General features: G+C 42.0%; 1 protein-coding gene across 3 annotated transcripts in view; it reads right to left on the reverse strand.

The window, feature by feature from the left end:
• The window catches only part of tspan9a (tetraspanin 9a), a 187,968-nt gene that overhangs the window by 150,837 nt on the left and 13,714 nt on the right, over nt 1–23,417 (reverse strand). For 2 of the 3 annotated variants that reach the window (XM_039808622.1, XM_039808621.1), the window contains exon 3: nt 15,165–15,221. The exons of the other annotated variant lie outside the window; for it this stretch is intronic. The gene's annotated coding sequence lies outside the window, so the exon portion shown is untranslated. The remainder of the gene's footprint in view (nt 1–15,164; nt 15,222–23,417) is intronic. 3 annotated transcript variants of the gene reach the window in all.

Here is a 23,417-nt window from a genome sequence, read left to right on the forward strand (position 1 = left end):
AAAATAATGAATAAGCTCTTGTTTAACATCCAAGCTCTTCTCCCTTTAATTTAACTTTAATTATTTGTATCTAAAGGCTGGTTAAGCACTGTAGGGAGGAGAAGTTGGACAGTTTTTTTTGTCTCGTTCCAGTGATTAGCACATCTGGGTGATGGCGTCGGATATGCGTTAGCATGTTATAGCCGGGACACACTTAGCCGATTATCGGCCGTTAGACAGTCTGGCGAGGTCAGTGACGCGAATCTGTTCGGTGTGTTCCGGGGGGGCTGTCGGCGTTCATTTTGACCGACCTGACATGTTCAGTCGCCGGCAGAGCAGTCGGGACTCACCCGGAAATGGCGAGCGGAATGAGGTGACTAGTCTCTCAAAATCTGAGGAGAATCTTTTAAACTGACCTTTGTTGAGCTGAAATGAAGACACATTCAGCAACTGCATGGTCTATTTCTCGCTTAAAATGTTTTCAGAAACATGTTTCAGTGAACTATTTTAGTACAATATGAGATCGTATTCTGAACGGCCGCCATGACAGTCTGGCTTTGAATTTCTGGAGAAAACAAACCCATGTGACGCGTTCGTCCATTCAGCTGCCGGTTTTCATTTCCTGGGCAACAATACAGATTAGCGCCACCTGCTGTTATAGAGATGTATTACGTCTCGTCTCATCTCGTCTTTTTGGTGTGTTCTGTGGCACTTTTTGGACCAACACGGGGAGACTGATCATTTCGACTGGCTTTTCTGTCAACGGTCGGCCGTCGGCTATATGTGTAAGCAGCTTTAGATGTATTTCCACTCACATACCCAACAACTGCTGAACAACGCCGACACACAGTCTTATCCACCATTCTCTCGCCTGTAGCCTACTACTGGAACTGACCCGAAGACCGACACGGGAGGATCCAGGCTGCAGCCATACAGTCTTGAAGTTCACCCAAACTTGCGATCTTAAAGAGGGTCACAACCACTCGCCATACTCGTCCTTTCGTGCTGCTATCTCTGAATCACTCACTGGACCGTCGACCTGACAAAAAAACTGCATGTAGGCGGAGGAGCTTGGCTAGCTTCAGAGCTAAGGCGGGGCTACAGATTAGGTGCCCCTAGAACTCGCGTATCTAACAGTAGTTCCGCATTACAGTAGTTCCGCATTACATTAATTAATTTGCACGCAAGTTTTATTTATTTATTTTGACGCTTTGACGCAAATTATTTGTGTCGACGCATTTGCAATAACGTCGACTAAGTCGACAAATTGTCCCAGCCCTACCTGAGTCGCTAACAGCCGGGGCGGGACAAATTATGTGACTGGTTGAAAATGACAGTGGGGCAGTCGTCACAGGTCGCCGCCTATGTTCGCCGTTCAATTCATTTATGAACAGTCGGCTGGCATTGGGTGCCCAGATGTTCACTAGTCTGCTTTTTGCAGAGCGGTAGCAGAGTTTTACAGGCAAAACTGCCTGTAAGTTTTGACTTAAATATTGTTAAGCTTTAAGAAATCTAAAAGCCAACACTCACTGTTTCGTTCCAAAATATATTGTAAAGGTTAATAATTACTATGAATCAATTCCAAAAGCCCTTCACCTTTTTGAAAAAATGCTTATTTTGATAGTGTCCCATTTTACCAGTTGCCTATGTTACAATTGGGATGACTGAAATGGGACACTGCTCTTTGTCATTTTGAGAGGGAAAAACTGTTTTTGAGCATCATAAAACACTTTAGCCTGGTTGACACCAGACCCTTCTCAGGTGTAACTGAGAGTGGGTCTGGCAAAGGTTCATCCACAGCCCATTCCCAAGGGAGCGTCAGCAACGGACGCCGCTCAAATGCCTCTAGGTGCAATTGGATAGTCCTTCAACCAATCAGACCAACGATCCGGGTGACGTAGCAGTGACAGCGGCATCAATGGGTTGCTGCGCTTCGGTGGCTGTCATGTTGAATGTAAACAAAAAGCTGCTTGCAGTCGCTGCGCTATCGTCATTGTGTAAAGCAATGATGGTTGTCATTGGTGCCTCGATTTGGAAAAAGTGGAAATGGGCTTGAATGGGCTCTTGCCCAGACTGACTTGCAGAGCAAATCTCTAATTTGCCGATAGTTCGTCAGGGTTTTCCCAGGCTAAAAACACTTGCTATCTTCAGATAAATCACTTTTCTAAACTAGATCAAGTATAATTTCTCTAAATATGTCAGCTAGCTTGCTGGAACTAAGTGAAGAAGCGTTTCAATTCAGAAAGCTCTCGCTAGCTATTCTAGCCTGCAAAAGGATTCCTACCTGCGGCCCCTTGCTGCATGTCCTTCCCCCTCTCTCTCCCCTTTCATGTCTAAAGCTGTCCTAAAATGCCACAAAAACCAAAACCCAAGGGAAGGTAACAGGAAAAGACAGGAGAAGAGAAGTAAGAGCAAGGAAAAGTATGGAAAAAAGATATTGTAGCGATGCTATACTTTGGCTGTGTATTTTATTAGGCTGTGTGTGTTATTTGGAGACATTAAATGTTGAAATTGCTCATCTTCTTCATGTCTGTCTTTTGTATCATAACGTGTCCCATTGTGACAATGAAGGTGTCCCATTGTGACAATGAAGGTGTCCCATTGTTACAATGAAGGTGTCCCATTTTGACAAATGGTGTCCCATTCTGACAAATGGTGTCCCATTGTGACAATGAAGGTGTCCCATTTTGCCAGTAGCGCCTGCAAAAAAAAAAGTCTCAGGACATATTGTGTTTGAGATGGAATCTAGGGCTGCACAATTAATCGAATTTTAATCACGATCACAATTTTGGCTTCCCACGATCAAATTTGCGTGATCGAGCGATATTTAAAACGCGTCATTCCCTTCATAGAACAGTTTTTGCAAAGCCAATCTAGCGCTCCATAAACCACTGTCTGATCACATGTCTCCATGAGCCAGTCAGAGCTGTTCCCTGCCTGCACCGCGCAGCTTAGTTTCTAGATGTAGACAGTCACAGAGGACAGAGTAACGTGAGGAAAATTCCACAACAGGTAGCAGTCGGTCATCATAAGCCGGTCACGATGTTTGCCAGTTTACCAGTAAACGCAACGTTTTGACCCGTCTGTGTTGTTTTTCAGATAACAGCAGTGACCAGTGCTAGTTTGTGTCTTTTAGCTCATAGCTTTAGCAGCAGACTGTTGGACGTCCCGCTTTTGGAATCCTACAGTGAAATACAGACACACTACACTGTTTAGCAGTCAGCATTTTAGCCGTGTTTAATCCAGTTACTACTGTGGCTAACGGTAGGCTAACGTTAGCTGCAGTGTAACGTGTTATTAGTGTTTACTAGCGTGACATTCAGCGATGTTTATGTTGCCTCTAACGTGGGTTTCGGAGCATCAGAGCGTAAAGCAGACATGTAAGTGGCAGTGTAATGAGCCACAGAAATCCGCGTAGCTATTTCATCTGGTAGATACCAGGCACCATATGCGCTGTTAACGTGAACAGAAAATTGCGTTGCCTGTATCTTTCACGGCAAACATGCATGTGTGGAAAGCGGTTGCACAACACCTGAAATGGCATACTCCTTCACAGTATCCTTCAATAAAGGAGGAATGTAGCACAATATGGATGTAAAAGCAGTTATAATTATGTGACAATACATTTTTTTTGGCTAAAATCAACAAATAATCGTGATAATTAATCGTGATCTCAATATTGATCAAAATAATCGTGATTATCATTTTGGCCATAATCGTGCAGCCCTAATGGAATCATTGATTTTGTGTTTAATTATTCTTTTTATACATTTTCTTTTTCATGTTGTAGTAAGAAGGTTGATGTTTATAGAAAGGTATCATGTGTGGCTCTCAGACATTAGGACAATTCAGTAAATTGTTCCAGAATTCTAATTTTCAAAAAGTGTCCCAATTTAACAATACTCACCCTATATTTTCTATGTTAATAAATTATGATATTGGGCAAGTAAAACATGGGCAAGTGTCTTAAAAAAAAGCTCTGTACATTTTAAGGACAGTCCTCAAAAGTCAGATGCTGACCATATAACACTGCAGTCTGACTGACCATCGCTGACCACCCAGGCACTGACCAGTTGGGTTGAATGGCAAGGCAATGGAGAGAGCTGGAGACGTCTGCCTACCACACCTGTGGCTCCAGTGCTGTACAGGCCAGAATCCACAGTCTGGAGAAGCCCGTCTAGACAATGAGTTATTAAAAGGAATTGGTCTCATTCCTCAATAAGTGATGGCAAGAACAAAAGCAGGAACAGGGCAGCTGATGAAGAGCTATATGCAATCACAGCTTCTTTAACAGGATTTAAGAATGCTGACCTCATGGAAGCAACTGGAGCTGTCTGTCAGGTACAAGTCATGTGCCAAGAAACAATCGTTTTCACTGATGCGAACACGCTACAGAAATCTACGAAGAAATTACACTGTAGTTCTGTACCATTTTCAATTAGACGCTTCATCGCATCTGAAGAGTAAGAGTTTCCATCTTATAAATATTACGATGATGTTCTCGTATTTTCATCTAAACACATTACGTACTGAGAGCTGATTAGTCCTAATAGACACGACTAGAGCCTAGAGTATGTTTTAAAAAGCCATCAAATAAAAGAGGAACATACAAAGCTTGAAATCCAGGTTAAGAACTACTTTTTCTGGTCCCTATTGGAAATGGATGAATAAAAGGATTCAACATTGAATAGTACAGGCCAATGTTCATGGCTAAAAGCCTGATTCAACTAAGAAAACTCTGGGCTGCCAAGACTGAGGTAACAGAAAATCAATAACGGATTACTTAATGTGTTCCCAGTAATAATAGTATGTTTACACTATATCTGTGTAATTTGCATGTCTGCTCCACACATTCGCATAAGGGTGAATAGATTAGTTTTATACTTGCGGTTTGATGCTCCACGTTAGTATGGCTTATAATGCAGACCATTTGAACGATGCCAAAAATGCCCCATATGCTCTATGAAGGCGATGCAACTGTCACTAAATACAAATTATGTAATGCATGATTTTCATTAAATTCATTGTTTTTTCTTTATCAAAATTTGTTTCTTGAAGAGAAAAAACTTTTTTGGTGTTTTTGTTGTGGTTATTAAAAAGCCAAATAATAGGAACATATTTGAAAGAGTGTCTGCATGACTTTGGTTCTACCCTCTAAAGACACGTGATGATGAAAAACAAACACAGCAGACAACTGGTGAGTGAACATATTCTAGATTAGCAGTAATAAACCCCATCAATTTGTTTTCTTATGCTGTCAAAAAGTGTTCCTTGTGAATTTGGAGCTTAGTTTAGCCCACCCAGAATACTTAAATCCACATTTAATGAAGCAAAAAAAATGCCAAGTGTTTGTATCATCTGTTCATCGTAAATCAGGATTACAGGACAGCACACCAGAAAAACAATCATGGCCGTGTATTACTACAAAATGCAGATGGAATCCAGGTTTACGAATTTGCCATTTTCCAAATTAAAATGAGATTGCCAACCAACAAGCTCAGCTATTGTTCAAGGCTGTCAAGAGAGATTCAGGCCAGGAGGTAAACAGCCAGCCCTGCCAAAAGACAAATAGAAACCAAGGAAAAGAAATAAAGCGTGCTGTTGACACTCCACTCACTCACACAACACGCATTGTTCCATCTAAACCTCCAGTTATTTCAAAGTCTGTATCCTCAGCTCTTTCGACAACAGAGAAGTGGAGAACAACATTTGGTTAACACTGAATTATTTTTTATGGCCCGAGTTCTGTCTGCGTTGAATGGCTAAATCATTTGTACCATCATTTTCCACAAACTGCACAGATGGGCAGTCTTTGTTATTCAGGACTGCAGCCAGAGATAATACAGCTATACCATAAACCTGCAATTATAAAACAACAAGCATTACAGTCTGCCAGTGGTTCGTGAAAATGAATACCATGTGGATGATTGACCACAAATGGAAACGGTTTCCACTATATAGAACAGTATGAACACCAAGGTAATTGGCTCAGATGACTTACTATGATCAGATGTTCTATAGGTTGAGAAATCTTTTTGTTTTTTCAGCAGCAGATCAACAGCAAGATACGATAAATGTTTGATTGTTTAAACGCCAGCTCTATGTGATGAGGACTATTGCAGATGGGAAATATGATTGCCTATGATTCTATTTGATCTTCAGCAAAGTAATTAAAGTTAAATCCAGAGGCTAAATGACCATAAAAATAAAAAAAATACAAAAAGGAGCAAACCACTCCAAGCTAATTATGAGTTCTTTGTTTTTGTTTACTGCATCAGTGAGGTACATGCTTTGATTCCCTTGAAGAGTTGCACAAATTAATGTTCCTGGTGTTTGAATAGATACAAAAAAAAAAACGTGAATACTTTTATAATATGGCATGGGATGTTTACAAACACACCTTAATCTGGTCTAACACCTTTTTGAAATAAAAAAAGAAAGAAAATCACAACAGGCTTTTATTTTGGCATGCATGTCGCACCTGAACAAGTGAGCAACTGTATAAACAGAATTCCTAAAAATGAAAACAATAGCTTTATATTTGTTTCCTTTTCACACTGGTAATCAGAATAACTCCCTTTTGTAACGTTTTGTAAAGAGAAAGGGTAATCATTTCAAAGACAAAAAAAATGAACATGCATTTGAATGCAAACGCTCCAAAGTCATGACGCCTTCTTGTGATCTCCACCTGATATTGCTTAACGGTTTATAAGAAGGCAGGATGGGGAAGCAGGGCTTGAATAGGACTCTATGCAGAGGGAGAAATGTCAGATGCATTTAAGGGCAATACCACTGACATTCAGAGACGCCATATCCTGCTGCGAGTTTGGCATCAAAACAAAGCTTTATGGTAGCCCTAACTGGATGAATGACAAACATCAGGGAAACAGCTGTATATCAATCATGACAAACATATTCATTATTTTCATTGAACATCAGTTTGTGACACGCGCTATTGCTTTTGAAATCCAATAGCCACACAAGCCAACAGATGCTCCCCTAACAGAGCCTGGAAATAAAGTGTGGCTTACTTATCTCCCACCCTACACCCACTGCCATCACATTGCAATGCGATACTTCTCACCATTTGGCCATTAAGCCTGCTAAGGTATGGAAAGGAGGCGATTCATATTGTGATTGCAGCACTGCCCTCCATGAATCTTCCAGAAGGGTAGAGAGGACCAGAGAGGGGTAGCCAGAGAAGGCCCCAGAGCTGCAAACATCCCCCCCCGAAGCCCTGCGGAGCTGCCTGCCTGCGGCTGCGGCTGTGGCTAAATTTACTCCCGCCCCCCTCCCCAAGCATCCCAGCACATCACGTTGGGATTCTATTACTCTCTAGCGTCCCGGCATACAGATAGTCATGTGAAAGCCGGCCACAGGCCTCCGCGGCTGGCAGTGCCCTTCCTGCCCCTGCATTCAGCACTCCAGTCCAGTTAATGCTATTCGTCTCTACCCAGCTGCCCAATCGCTCTCGCACACATTCTCTGTCTCTTTAGCTCCAGTCTTGGTCTCTCACTCTCGGCCCTTCTATGGCTTGCCTCTCAAATCCCATCCCCCTCCAATTACGGCTCCTCTCATCCCGAGAGCAGGGGTCAGCGGTGGACGAGCTTAGGGCCGAGGGGAGAATGAACCCCGGCCAAATGGGGATCAATAAGGAGACGCGGCTGAAGAATGGCTCCCGTTATGGGCAGAGAGGTGCTGGAGGCTGGGGGGTGAAGAAATGCCACTGCTAGCACATCAGGTCAGATCACATGTTTGATATCCCAGTAGGTCTCCTCCATCGGTGGAGTGTTGTCAGCAGCGTGACACGAGGCTAGAATATACACTTCGGTGATGGGTCATAGGCATGAGGATCAAGTGCCCTGCCCCGTTGAAAGTCACTCTCCTAACCAAGTGGCAGACTGACGTCGCGGGGTCGATTCAGCACGCAGATCATCAGTTCTTACTTGGCCATGTATGAGAGTGTCAGTTGTTGAGCCCGAAATAGACTGACATGCGTCAATGAGGGCAACGGAGTCATTTTCTATTCCTTTTGAACAGCTACCTCACTCTGACTAAGCAATACACAGGGGTAAGCACAGATTTCTGGAGCCAGCTTATGCAAATGGCATGAACAGGTTGAACCAGGTTGAAACGCGAAAGGGAAGGAAGAGATAAAGACACAGAGCGAGAGAAGGGGAAAAAATAGAGAAGGAGATTTTGTTTAAAAGGAGAAACCAGCCAAAGCTTTGCACCATGCAGTTATTCTGCAGACATGACCATAAAGCATGCTGCAAACTCCCCTCCTACCCATCCAAGCAGTACATGACATCTTCACTCTCCCATGTGCACACTTCAGGGTCACACTGGCCTCTAGTGGTGTCAAAAAGAACACAGGGCTCATGTCAGCAGGCAATGACTGAGATAATTTGAGAAAATTGATTTTAAGTCAGTGACACTGGCCTAGTACCTCTTACAGATGAATGGCCGCTCGGAACAGCTTGTATTAACACCATGTGAACTGAAATCTCAACCTTTCTGCTTTCCAATTATCCACTAGTGAACAATCCCTCTCTCCCTCACTACATCTCTCCATCCCACCCAGTATCTCTATTTTCTCTCTCCTTCCTCCTTTTGGTCTCTCAGTCTCTCTTCAAATATACCTTTTGAAAATGTCGATTTGAACACTATTGATTTTGTGGGTTACACCTACAACAAAACCATGAAAGAACTTCTCTATTCTGCGGGGTGATCAGAAAGGGTGACCTTTCCTTGGAGTTCTGTAATGAAGTTAGAGGTTCGACGCGGAGTGCATTGCTAGATATTTTTACACAACAACTTAAGAGCCCTGAGGGTTGGATTACATCTTCAATCGATAACCGTTTCATAAGATAAGAGATTTGTTATTTAACTCCGCAAGCCGTTTTGTCTTTCCAATCATGCCTTTATCTTAGTGCAGTGCTACTGCTTATTTCATCAGCAGTAGAGCAGGAGGTTTCAAAAGTAATCATGTGAAAGACGCACACCGAAAAGCAGTAGCAGAGTCTATTAGTTGTTACAAAAAAAATCATGTTATATAGCTCGAAATTCACTAGATGGCGCACACTGCAAGGAAACCTGTTTCTCAGTGCTGTTCGTCCTTCAACATACTATGCTAACATCAGATATTAAAGTAATCAATTCTCATCAAAGGAACTAATTCATGTCTCAACACTGATCTATCCTCAACAAATACTAACAACGCAATACAGTGTGTGCATTATACCGCATTTCTCTCTGCTGAAGATATGAAGATATGTGACTATTAGAAGGGTCTATCTACTACTATTTAGGTCGGCCCACAGAATATGTGATAAGGTTGTCATGCTACTCTGGTTGAAGGGCTGTCTCCCCGACTCAGCTTGTAGCTCTATTACTGCAAGAAAATGAGGGCATAATTACGTCAGGATGGGAGAGCTGCTTTGAGGCAAAGGTATAGTGATTTGTCAGATGATTCAGAGCAGAAACTTCCTGCGTGACTATGCATGTCCCTGATTAAAGATACTTGCTTCTTCAGCATTCAGATGTGATTTAAGTAGGACTGTTATTTTATATTTGGACTGTTATAGGACTGGCATATGGAAGTTTCCCTATTTGCCTGTGAAGCCTTACAGCAACATATGCTGTACTTTGATTATGAGTCTCTCTTTCTCTCTCTCTCTCTCTCTCTCTCTCTCTCTCTCTCTCTCTCTATCTCTCTCTCTCTCTCAAAATACAGCAACAAGCTATGCCTCTTCTGCTGTTATACCACGTTACGGTATGCATTTGACAGGGTAGGGGCTTTAACATGAATGGGAGAGACACATGGTGCTAGAGAGTAGAGCCATTAGGTCATGGGTAACAAAATCTCACAAAAAGTGACAGGCTCTGGAGGAGGCTCTGTGACACAGTCTGCATGAATATTAATCCTCTCTCTCTCTCTACCACAGAGACACAGAGTGGGAGATAAATGCTCATAGGCATTGTTAAAACGCTCTCCACTAGCCACTAAAACGTCACTCATCAGTGACTCTGGGGGCTTTATATGCTATCCCGTTCCTCACAGGAGACTGGCCCGAAATGTTGAACAACCACAACTGGCACACAAGCAGCGAGAGAAAAGTTTGGATGAGCTACCCCATTTAGCTCAGTTGATTCAACAGAGAATGAATGAAGCCCAGTCATTACAATGTGGGCTAGCCGGTGCTGCAGTGAGTTCATGCAAGCCATAACACATTTTTGAAAAACGTTTTAGGAGACTCTAAAGTAAAGTGTAGCACTCATCTACAAGTGGAGATGTTGTCGACCACGATAAACTTTATCCATTTGAATGCATCTTATTTATCTTTGTACATTTCATAATTTATTGCTCCTGCTTTAGGTCTTTAATCTAAACCCCTAAATGTTTTTTGAAACACATAACCACAAACAGTCTTTCTAAGTGGAGTCAAAGCAGCTGAGGGCACTTCAAGGGCAAAGCATTTCTGCTGCAGACGAAGGGAAGGATAAGTCATTTGATTTTACGAGACCAAAATTAGCCGGAGAAGTTGTGGGAGATTAATATCTGCTCATCTGTGTCCATTGCAAGAGCTCATTAAGCACACTTGAAGATATGGAATTATAACGTGCATATATTATATGATATAATATGATATAATCATCTGGAGTTGATGGTAGAGAGCCACTGTAACTATTTCAAAGGAAGGAAGGAAGGGAAGGAAGGTGTGCAAGCAAAGTTTTCAAATTAGAAAAAGCTAAAAAGCTAAAAGCTAAAGAAATCTTGCGTTGACCCAATTTGATGCTCTCGATTCAATTCAATTTAATTCAATTTTATTTATAGTATCAAAGCATAACAGGAGTTATCTCGAGACACTTTACAGATAGAGTAGGTCTAGACCACACTCTATAAATTCCAAAACCCCAACAATTACAGTAATTCCCTCAAGAGCAAGCATTAGCAGTGGCTATTGCGACAGTGGCAAGGAAAAACTCCCTTTTAGGAAGAAACCTCGGCAGACCCAGACTCTTGGTAGGCGGTGTCTGACGGTGTCTGTCCGCAAAGCAGCCATAGTCTAGAAAAAGAAGTGGGCTGGCTTGTTAATCATTACATAAACAAAACCTGATATGTACACTTAAACGTTTTAAGCAAGTCAAAACTCAATTTTACTGCAAAGAAACCCTTATTTTCGCAAGAGAGACATTGAAATGTGCCTAATTTCTAAACATGAAAACAAAGATACAACCTTCCACTCAAGGTCGACATGCTCAAAGTGTATCAGCTTCTGCAGGCCAAAAATATTCATGTTAGTAGTTCAACACACACTTAAACAATTACCCTTTGACATTGAACCATGACGGATCCAAAACACGTGCCACTAATTTTAAAAGGACATTCAAAGATCAAACTCTAATATCACAAACAGGTAGTGTGATATAGATATGCAGGTTTTGTACAACGAAACAAAAAACACCTTTTTATAAAAGGCCAAAAGCCCACATTTAGCACTTCCCCTTATAGGTTGATTAAAGGCCAGGATCCTCTTTGAACCCATGCGACCCTGCCAAAAACGAGAGTGTTGTGCTGTGGTTTGCTAACACAGCCATCAAATGCAGGGGCTGGGGAGCCGTGCTGTGAAGCGCAGTGAAGCAAAGCCTTGATGTTTTTACAGAAAGAACATAACTGGGGCTGTGAAATAAAGTGCCCTTTTCCCCCTCTCCTTCAACCTACGCTTCCTTCATCCTCCCCTTTTCTCCCGCTCCCCCTTTCCTCTCTCCGGGTTTACTGTGTAGCGAGCGTTGTTGCCTGACACCCCTCAACACTTTTCATTTCTTCTCCTCAAACTGAAAGCCAGAAAACATCCTCGCCAGCGTCACAGACACTCAGCTCATGTTAGATGAAACAAAAACGAAACCAATGGAAGCCAGCAGTTATGGACTTTCACACCGCTACGGCGAGAGAGCTCAGGCCAGCTGCCTTTAGCTCAGTTATAATCGGTTTAAACTGTTCTTCAAAAAAGGTTCAGCTGCACTTTCTCACTTTGAATAGAAAAAAAAAGGCACGGTACTTTGAAAACACCGCTTTGTTCTAATTGACAACGATATCAGAGCAGACCAAAATCATCTGTGTCTGAAAACTCCGTCAGGACCCCCAGCGGGATTATAAAGTACTCGTATTGGTACTCGGTACCCGGTATCAGCAAGTACCCAAATGTTAGTACTTGTACTTGGTCTGGAAAAAAAAAAGCGGTTATCGGTGCATCCCTAGATGTAATCAGTCATTGCGAATTGATTTACAAACAGAAAAACCTCTCGAGAACTAGGTGAAGCAGCCCCTTGTCAGTAATACATAGGCTACTGTCATGACCACAAGCTAAACTTTCACAAATTCCATCCTATTTTTCCGAGCCAGTATTGTCAGTTGCCAGCTCTGGAATAACGTGTGTTCAAAGTCTCCCTTGTCAGTGGTCCAAAATGAAACCTGAGCTGCAAGCAGAGCAGAAGCAAAAGGACACTTTTACATAAAAGAACACACTATCACACCAGCTGGCAGTATAAACACGTGCGTGCGCACGCATACACCATTGGAGGAAAAAAATGTGACTGCAGCTAAAGTATCAGGAATAGTTTCAGTAAATTGACAGAACGAGATGGAAGGATTATATGTAATTGAGAAAAGTAAAGCAATCTAAACAGCAGAGTGACAGAAAGTCAGCCTGAATGTAAAGACCGGACTATTAACTCTTGTCCTTGTTGGACCTCTCTACGGGAGTAAATGGAGAGCAGAATTTTAAAAAGCAAAGTGAATAAGCGCGAAAAAAAAAACAGGCTTCTCCTGTGGCTGAGCATCTACCCTGCCACACAGGGATTTATAGAGACAACGTGGGCTATTAATTTCCCTTTTTTTCCCCTCCAGACCAGCCAGTCTCTGTGGACGACCTCCTTTATTACTCAGAGCTAACGGATGACCCAGATGTTACTGCCATTGAACTGAAATTTAAAAAAGAGCAACATTGTACAGTTTCAGCTGTGAAGCTTTTGCTCTGCATTGTGAATGGTTGATGTGAGCAGTCTTTATTCCTCTTATTCAGCTAAAATCTACTAACACTTCTGCAACTATGCCACTATTTTTTTTTTTAAATACATCTGGACATTAGTAGATGTCATGCTTCTGACTGCAGAACCCACAGTGCCTGCCAGAGGTCGCTGCCACACTGCACAATCCACTAACATTACTGACCAAGTAAATCCGTTGCGCCTCATTATAATCAAAGTGTTTGACCTGAGCTCTGAACATTTAAGGAACGCAGAGTTTTTGGAGCAAAGCCCCCTTAGAGGCTTCACTGCTGCTTACTGCTGACTGGGTACTCTGTCCTGAACAGTGTGACCCAAAATGAAAAGAAGCAGCCCACTTTCATACTGTGTTCTGGTTGGCACCTGGTGCCTGATTTACATGGATAGTCATGATCCAGAGTGCTGCCTTACTCATGTTAGCACACCTCAGGATCGCAACATGACACAGGGGAGCAGCTAATGTCATTCCCCCTCTTTAGCATTCATATTTTCAGTGTAAATCTGCTCTGAGTTACCAGAAAGTATACTTCATATTGAAATGATCAATAGTTGTGTTTATGTAACAATGTATTTTGTGGAATTGTTGTACTGGAATGTATTATATTGAGGTCTTTCTAATATTAGGTGTCACACAGTGTTACCACTTGCCATGGAATTAAGTAAATGCTATTGTAAGAGATACATATCTCCCAGCTCCCCGAGTTAAGACACGAGCCACTCAATGGCCGCTGTTATTCCTTACCAGTTTTTAGAGCCAGAGGCTGTCTAAGCTTAACTTCAGGGTCAGATCAATGGGAAGATAACACACAAAATTGCCGCTGCTGGGCTGAATCAAAACCCTTTCCTGCAGCTTTCTGTGTATCTATTGCTGAAGTGTGCTTCCAAACATACTCAAGTATATGTCTCTGCAAGCACAATGTAGCTTGGAGCTAAACTGCACAGATCAAACACCATTGGCCAGACAGCTTAATAGTAGGACATGACTGCACAGTATATAAAAAAACAGATATTCAGATACAAGCAGTCCAACAGTGGTCGGTTACTCAAAAGGTTGTGCCATTTAGAAATAACAGGCAGTAGGCTACGTGCAATGTCACTTACTCCACAAACGTTGACACATGAATTAGCATACTGAGATATATGCGATGCAGAGCCACTGTTGTGTCACAGTGTGAACAGCATAACCATGTGTAGTAAGCAGGAACGTATAAAAACAGGAATAATAGCGAGGTACGTTTGACATAACTTGCGACAGATAGGACAGCAAAAAGGCATTTTAAGATGCAAACTTAAAGTATGAGGCAAATAATGTCTGGCACTTACTATTCTTTGCTGACACTTAGCTACCTTAGTGACCACATATGGTGAGAAAATTCTGGCTGCTTTTCCATGTGTGTCTGCAGCCCTTATGGTTCAAAATAATTTATGCCTATACCCAATTACTGGTCCAGGCAACGCTGCAGGTCATGCAGGTTATGTCCCTAAGATTTAAGGCACAGGGCTTGCGTGTGTGTGTGTGTGTGTGTGTGTGTGTGTGTGTGTGTGTGTGTGTGTGTGTGTGTGTGTGTGTGTGTGTGTGTGTGTGTGTGTGTGTGTGTGTGTGTGTGTGTGCATGCGTGTGCGTGTGTGCGCAAGGGGCTATTTCCTGTAGTCACCCACCCAAAGGTTTGGAGGTAGTTGGACAGGAAGCAGACCCATACCAGAGCAGCAAGTCAGCCCTGAACAATCTGCAATTTAGTCCCAGGAGCATGTTTCCTGGAAGGTCCATTGTCTTTTCTATTACAACACCCTTGAGCAAACTGGGAACTACCCACTATAGGAGGTCAGGACCAAAACTGTGTGACTTGGCCCATTCTATCGTATTCTTTAATACCTTTTCATTTCCTGAGTTTCCTGACTTCAACCTTATACATGAGCACATCCACTCTTGATTCTCAAAAACTAAAAACGAAGTGACCCAAAGGAAAAAAGGTTCATCAACCTCACTTGAGAGTAATCGTTTGCAAACAAACAGTCACTTAGCAGTGATTGCAGCTTGATAGGGTAAAGACAGAATTAGGCCATCCTGAGGCTGGGACTACAAACCAAGCGGAGCGGAAAGTGGCGTAATTTCTCACCGGCTCAGATGTGGTCGGAAACAGAGGCAGTGGGCTCTCCGACTCGCCTGTGACAGCCTGTCAAACAGAGGAAGAAAAACAGGGGCTGAGAACGACTCCTCAGATTTAATCTAACTGCTAATTGTAAAAATCCCAGAGCTGTTAAAAGGTGGAAGTTTGGAGAATGACAGAGCTACGTGACAGTTATATACAGTTACGTGAGCTTGTGAACGCCAAACCCAAAACCAGCTGTCAGTGGTTGATATGGATATTGAAAACATGTCTATTGAACACAATGCTACAATAAATGACACACAAAGCTAGGTGACTCTATACACAGCCGCCTTTCTTTCCTCTCATCAGGCGGAGCCATTAATGTAACATCTGGACAAATCTTTGCCATTGGAGATGACAGTATGCACTGAACTGTCAGGAAAATTATAGGCCATGCCGCAGCACCTTCCAAGCATGCAAATGATGCCATTTCTGACCACTAGGCACATAACTGTCACAACATCAAATAGTCCAACTGCCAGATATTTATTTTTACAGATGACTATTTTAGACATGCTGAGATGAGTAAACCACAGCGTTTCAAACATTAGGTGACTTATGAGCGTAGCATTATGTTGTGTTCATGATTCAGCGTCCTTGTGGAAACTGCAGGTTGACAGCGCAGACGAGACCAGAATGTGTCCTGTGAGCTCACACTAAACCACAGGCCCCGGGCCCCTGTGTGCTGCGACTGACATCGTGTGTGAGAGAGTTCCACAAGAAAGCAGACTGAGTGGCTGTCTGGTGCAGAGCATGCTAGTCTAAAAACCCGAGCCAGTGGCCTCTGATGGTGCAGAGCGTGTCTACACCCTGCAGGCTTTCCACTTGCAGTACTCATTGAATTTCTGGTCAGGCAGGCATGCCACCACTAAGTCAGGGTAGGTGCTCCACTTGACATTTTGCAGTCTAGTTCTGCTACAAGACAGTTGACTGGAAAGAATTATGGGAGGACAAAATATAGAATAAAGAGGAAGAAGAGGGGAGCGGGAGGGGATGCATACAAAGAAAGCGGTAAGGGAAAGATTGAAACAAAAGGAGGAAATGTTAGCTGGGTGCATCATTTAAAAAAAAAAAATATTTTCCTATTACTCGCTTATGCCAAACACAGTCAACAAGACATTCATTTTCTGTTGTAGTTTCAAAACTATAATCTTGTGGGGTACAAGGAGCTGACATTTCCCTTCTTCATTTTCAATCGTTCATGTGTGATAAATGAGTGATCCTCAAAGAACAAAAGAAGGGAATTACACCCCACCACACCGCTTTTGTTTTTGGAGCCAGTACTCAGCAGACCTCTGAGAACAACATCTAATCTTGGAGCTGATTCATTAGGGGCTACGAGGGGAAATCTATCGAAGATCTGAAATACTAGAAATTGAAAAAAACTGAAATTTTGTCTTTTAAAAGTCGTCCTTGTTGGATATCTGGCATTAAGGATTGAAGTATCACAGGAAAACAACTGTGAAGTCAAACATCTGAAGCAGCCACTTCTGGTAATGACAAGAAAAAAAGAAGAAGAAAAACCTGCCCCCAGGCTGTGCACTGCAAATGTTCATTCACATTGAAATGTATGATGTGTTAAGAACGACCCTGACAGTTTGTCTGCTGAGCTACGGTACATATAATCTCAAGGTTCACCGCGAGTCATGTCAAAGCTTGCTATAATTACACATCAGAGGAGCCTCAGCCAGCTGGATAGCAATGCCTGACTTTCAGTTGCACCTGAACTTGTTATTGCTGATATTTTCAATCATTTGACATAAGAGTTTGACATAGGGATGCTTGTGAAGTTGGGTGGGTTTCATAATACTCACAGGCACTCTGCATGCAAGCTGGATCCCATAGCTCTCAGTATAAATGGGCACAGTAGACAGGTCGGAGGGATATCCCCTTGAGGTTTCAGCTGCTTGTGATGAAAGCAAGAGCGTGAGAAGCTCCTCCAGTATATTCTTAGTACTGCCTCTCCCTTCTTGCCTGTCTATTCTCCCTTCTCTAGATCCCAGGCCCGCCTTGTTTTTAGGCTGTGCCCATCAATCTTTTATTTTTCAATTTCTCTGTGACAATGTAATCTGCCAGCAAGATTTCACAACACTTAGGCTACATAAAGAACTAAGAGCCTAAACCAGAATGTCATATCATATCATATTTCTATCCAAACCCGCATACTGATGTAAGAAAGGAACTAAAACTTCAAATAAAGTATGATGAGTTATGTATAGTTTATTAACAAAGTTGTACATCTTCATGACTTTGCAGATCAAAGTGTATATCATTTTTATTTTACGATGAGTCGATGGATTGTTTAGTCAATCGACAGAAAAATAAGAGAGCAACTATTTTGATTTTAAGTCACTTGCAAAGCACAAACATCAATTTCGGATTCCAGCTTCTCCAAAGTGAGAATTTGCTGCTTCCCTTACTTGATAGTAAATATGTTTGAGTTTGGACTTTGGATGGACAAACAGGACGTCACCATTGGCATTTTCACGCTTTTCTATTATTTTATAGATAAAAGAAATCCATTAAATCAAGAAAATAATCGGAAGATTCATCGAAAAGGGAAAGAAATCCCTCGTTGTAGCCCTAACACACACATTGATCGCTGAAAACGGTAAAATAGGGACACCTACAGTAAAACGGTAACCACAGAGAATAGTGATATTTTCTTTTTTAACCGCTATACAGTACATTACAAGTATATACAATTTAAAAAAAGGTAAATCTGGTCATTGTCTAATGCGGTCTTGTGGTCACAACTGATCAGTGGAAGAGACACCTGCCTTTCCCCCTGTCAGCTACTGCTTTGCAGCCACTGTGCTCATTATTTTTGCTTGCCTGAATCCCTGTGTGTCCCCTGGCTTGCCTGCACGTCTGACGTTGTTAGGACTGAAATCTCACCCTGAGAAAGTACTGCAGTGCGGCCAGACTGAGCCAGACAGCTCAGTAGCCTCGGGAATAGTCCCCGTTCCAAACAGGAAGACTGAAGAGGGCGAGATAAAATTCTATTTGTACTCTCCTAGGCAGGCATCCTGATCAGATCGTCAAATACGATCACATGAAGAGCTACTATAGTATATGGGGGATGAGAGGTCATGCATCACAACCATAAATGTATAATGGGAAATAGGTAGAATATGACCACACTGCTAAATCTGGATTTTGTGAGGGCATTCTCTTCGACAATATGAATCCCAGAGTGTGCGTTCCAATTTACAAAACATTGATTTATACTTACACAGCAGTTGGACCTTCTTTTTTTTTTTTTTCCAAGTAGCCAGGTATTCCATTTTAATGACACACACAGTCAACGGCAAGAGAAGAGCCTGGGACACACACAGCTTTGGATGAACACCAACACAAATGTGGTGGTGATCAATCACTGAAAGGATTTGGCAGCTTTAAGCACTCGCACGACCGGCATACAACTTACATCAATTACTGGGAACTTTCTTGCCGTAAATAATTGATCATGATGCCGAGAGTGCAACCAGAGAAATAAGATTACTAACTTTAGCGACTGCACTTGCATTTCAGAACATTTTGGATGACATGATGCAGCGGCTATACACTCAGCTTGTATAATACAGCCATGGCTATGTGAGGGAGGGAGAAGAATCACAATATGGGGTAACAGCAGGTCAGGTTTTTGAACAGGAAATACCTAATTAGATGCCTGAAGCCACTCATGACCTCTGTAAGAAACAACAGACCTGTCAGCCCCAAGGCAGAGCGACAACACAGCGACCTGGTTGCTCCATCTGAACATCTCAGTGTAAAAGCCCTCTGTCATACTGGCGGCGTCCCTCGGCATTATATTGGCCTGCTGTGACACTACAGCGTTTCTACCAAGGCCTTTCGGGTGACTCCAGGAACATTTGTTCACCGCGGTAGCGCAGCACAAAGAGAACATTCACACAGCTGTTATTGATCAACACACCTCTTAAAGTTTACTGGCTGGTCTAGACATCTGCATAGTAAAATACAATCAATTCCCTGGGTTGTTTTAGAGATTCAGTGCAAATGGGGGCAAGAATGACAAGTATGTTTGGTACCATGTTTACATTTTAGAATTATGACTAAGGAAAAGAAATGTCCTGACACTTTTTTTGCAGTTTCATTTCAGAAAAATTGTGCAAAAAAAAAGTGGACCAATTAGCGTGGGGTGTAATTGAAACGAATTAGCAGCTGTTAAACCAGGAAAACAGACATTTCATAAAGAAAACTACTAGAACTATACAATTGTGAGTTTTGCTGAGTATCATGCATGTGTCTGTCTGACCCAGGGTAGCATCTGTGTTGATGAGCTTATTATTAGCTGCCGTCTTACTGTCTGAGTGCAAAAACTCAATGACTCAGTGACCTCATGACTCCGCAACTTGGAAATGTACCCACAAATTAGTTTGAGGTGTTCAAATCTCAATGATTAAACATTCTTGTGATTTATGATGATTTTAAACTGTTTTTCAAACTTGCCACATATGCACAAAGTATATATTTTATAGTAAAGCAAAAAATTTTATGGCAATGTTCTCTTGTTGCAATCTCTAACAATCTACTGAAATGCCAAACACAAACTATTATGTGGATAACTACAATACCATGAAGAATACAGTAGTCATATTTTGAAGTTGTGTTGTTTGTTAAAGGTCCAGTGTGTAACACGTTTAGTTGTTCATTATCAAAATCTGTGTTGCCCGTTCACAAACTTGTCCTTTTTCATGAATATTTACCACCACCATCAATTCCAAGTATTCCTTTTGGCTTGAAATTTTACATTTGCATTCGCATGAACTGGGGTAGATGCTCCATATTCATGCACCATCTTGAAATACATTAGCCGGTAAGGGACATACAGGACATACTGCTCCACATTGCGCATTTTCGCTGTCACATGATAAACTCACAGGCGCTGCTAACGCTGCTAATGGGTATCGTCGCTTGCCGGCCCCGGCAAGTTTGAAGAAGCAAACCTGGAGGACCACACGTATTCAAAATCCAAATTTCAGGAACAGGAGTCTTCTTTTTCGCCCAGAAAAAGAAAAAAGATATTGAAAAGAGCAAGAGACCGGTGTCATCAGAAAAAAATTGTGAAGGCTACTGTAGCTGTAATACGTACTTTGAACTGCGTGGCGCGAGAGAGTTGATTGAGATATTATGATCTTAACACTAGATGGTAAATTCCCACACATTGGACCTTTAAGAGGATGAACATAGTGATTTGGTTGTGGGAATGGACGTTGAGGCTTATGCAATTAATAGAGTGTTGATTAGATTAATATGGGACAGGTGTAGAACTAGAAGGGCATGATACTTCTTCCTACTGGTTTTCGGGTAAGCATTTTTTAATGTGCACAATAAATAAAGTTCAACTCAATATTTTGTTTATTGATTGATGATTTGTTTTACAGTAGACCGGTGATTTTGACAAAATTGTCCCAATTGCTATCGGTCAGTATTACGGTCATCTGTATAATGCTTAATATCACCAATATCATGAAATAATAGCTGCTACTTTAGATTAAGCACAACAGAATTATATAAAATTGTTGGCCTGCCTATTATTTTTTACTATGAAATGACAAAGTTTGTTGGGATTCATCCGACCAAGCTAAGATGTTTGGGATTCATTTACAGTATTTACCATTTCAAATTTTGACCAGATTTGAAACAAAAATTAGCTCTAATGAGAAGAACATGTTTAAATAAAACAATATGGCAAATCAAATAAAAACACACGGATCCAAACATTCTTTTGGAAAAAGGTAATAAACAGCAGCTGCAGTTTGTTGCAAAAGCTGAACCCGACTGATATACAGTACATAGCCTATTAGGAAGATCACCACAGAAAGTGGAAAGAAAACTGGGTATAAATCAAAAGTACATTGTTTAAAAAAAAAAAAGTACTTAAGATAATCTAAATGCAGTAATCTGTTTCTTTAGTTTCTTACATACAAATTGTTGATTTAGGATTTTCTTGGACATGCAGGACCTCTGAAAGATTTTATAGGCTTGGTATAAGTGAAGTAATTTGAAATGTCATATTTAATTCAAAACCAGTAAAAGCATAAGCCAATAGAATTGCTGAGATCATCAGATTGACTGGAACTGATGCTCAAAACACATCTTGACTTAATGTGTGATGGACACACACACAGACCTATAAAAACACTTAACTATGAATGCATGAGCCTATGAAGCAGCCAAATGGCATTGCATGCATATTAAATAGTGAGGCAGTAAAAGTTGAATATGTATTTACACAGTAATGACACCAGTCCTGCTATTGGCTTCACAGGACATGAACAGTTACCCTGAGTCAGGAGGAGCCAAGTCTGAAGTCAAGTCCTCCTGAAGGAATTATCACGACGTGCTGATTGCCATGAAGGGACAGGGGGAGCTGTTAAAAAAAGACTCACACTAACAAGCCTGTGTCTCAGGCTTGTTAGTCTGCCGCCAACAGCAGCCCGACTCTACCACAAACCAAATCATCAAAACAAATCTCGCTCAGCAGTGGAAACGGGGTTTGACAGGGGAACTATTGTGCAAAAACTGGATGTGATTCAGCACCGTCTGCGTCTTTCACGACACCGGTTATGTCCTTGGATTGTTTATAGGAGTTGTTAAGAGTATGATTATAAAACAGAGGACAGAGAAAACATCTGTAAGCATCACGCATCCACTTGTATAAACAATATATGAATTAGTCAGGAGAAATTGCTATGTTAAACTACACAAAGTTGGATTTGCCTATTCATATGAACTCATTAATTAGGAGAAATCAATGTGTGCTCTGTACTGTACATGATTAGCATGGAAACTCTGAGGCATGGAGAGAAACATTAAAGAGGGGATTATTCTGTGTGACACTCAACCTGTTAAAAAAGCAAACAAATTATTGCACAATTGTTAGCTCTTCTCAGGCTTAACAGTTATAATAGAAATTACATACCTCTGATTTGCAATTAGACAGGCCTGCCTGCCACGGAGCCAATTTCATGCTTACGGGCACTCCCCAAAAACTCAAACAGAGAGAGCAGCAGTCGGTCTGGATTCTTCGGAGTGCTATATTAGGCCGTTTACAACTGCTACACATCATGCAAGGACCATGTTAAAGTTCCAACAGGCAGTATTGCTCTGTGTGCTACACACTAACAAGATCTCATCCAGCATTGGCTGTGTCAGTCAGAACTTGGACCAGCAGCACTCCCACAGCTGAGAACTTTGTCAGAGAGCTCAGAGTCTAGTCAGTGTGGTCTAGTCTATATCCACGATGTTCCACTTCCAGGATTGCCATGTGGAGATTCCGCCGGATTCAGCCAGATGTCTGGTACCTTCTGCTTTCTTTGTGTTGGCATTCTAAACTCCGGTCAATTCATGAGGACTAGGGTTAACTGCTCCTCAGATCTCTGCATGGTAAATCGAGACAGCTAGCTAGACTATCTGTCCAATGTCAGTTTTCTGTTGCACGACTAAAACAACTTTTGGGCCTATTTTGCAGCAACACTGGGCCTGCTGCCGGTGCTTAGCGTGACGATTGTGATTGGTTTAAAGAAATAAACCACGGCACGTTTTTTTTCCCCATCCCGGAATGCTGTGTGAGCTAGCTAGACCCTCCTCGGCAGCGCTGTGGAGGATGGTCTGGCAAAGGGAGACAAGTGTGGTCAGTCAGGAACAATACATGTGGAAATGTGTCTGTTAAATCTCTCCATACCAGGGCCACCCTGCGTGATCTGCTGTGGCTACCATTTTGTCTTCTCTCCGAAAAGTATAATGCGGATCTTAAAATCTCACCTAACCTTCATCAAGTGTCCTCTAAACCACAATGAGTCGATTCACATAGTTCACTGGTGTCCCATTTGTAAACTTGAAAACTGCTTTGAGTGAGCTGAGTATAAGCCAGTCTATTCAACATGTAAGCTGCGGGTCCATCTGATTTGCATGTTAAAGGGGATCTTTCAAAATATGTGAGTGCATGCTTCAAACAGGCTCAGAGCAGGGGTGGAGAGGTCCCCTGTTACCGCCCTCCAGTGGTGTTTGGAGAAAAGGCACAAAGAGATCGAGGGGAGAGGTTCATGGGTCAAGCAGACTGCGCCATTTCAACAAATGCCAAGCAGTTTGTGGGCCAGGACTGGAAGAACAAGAATGTCCGGTGTGCTTTACCGCCTGTCAGCAACACCAGCGTCCTACAGGCATGTGTAACTCCAGCCTTTCCAATCACAC

This window comes from Perca fluviatilis, chromosome 8 (genome assembly GCF_010015445.1).
Source record: "Perca fluviatilis chromosome 8, GENO_Pfluv_1.0, whole genome shotgun sequence".
Taxonomy (NCBI): Eukaryota; Metazoa; Chordata; class Actinopteri; order Perciformes; family Percidae; genus Perca; species Perca fluviatilis.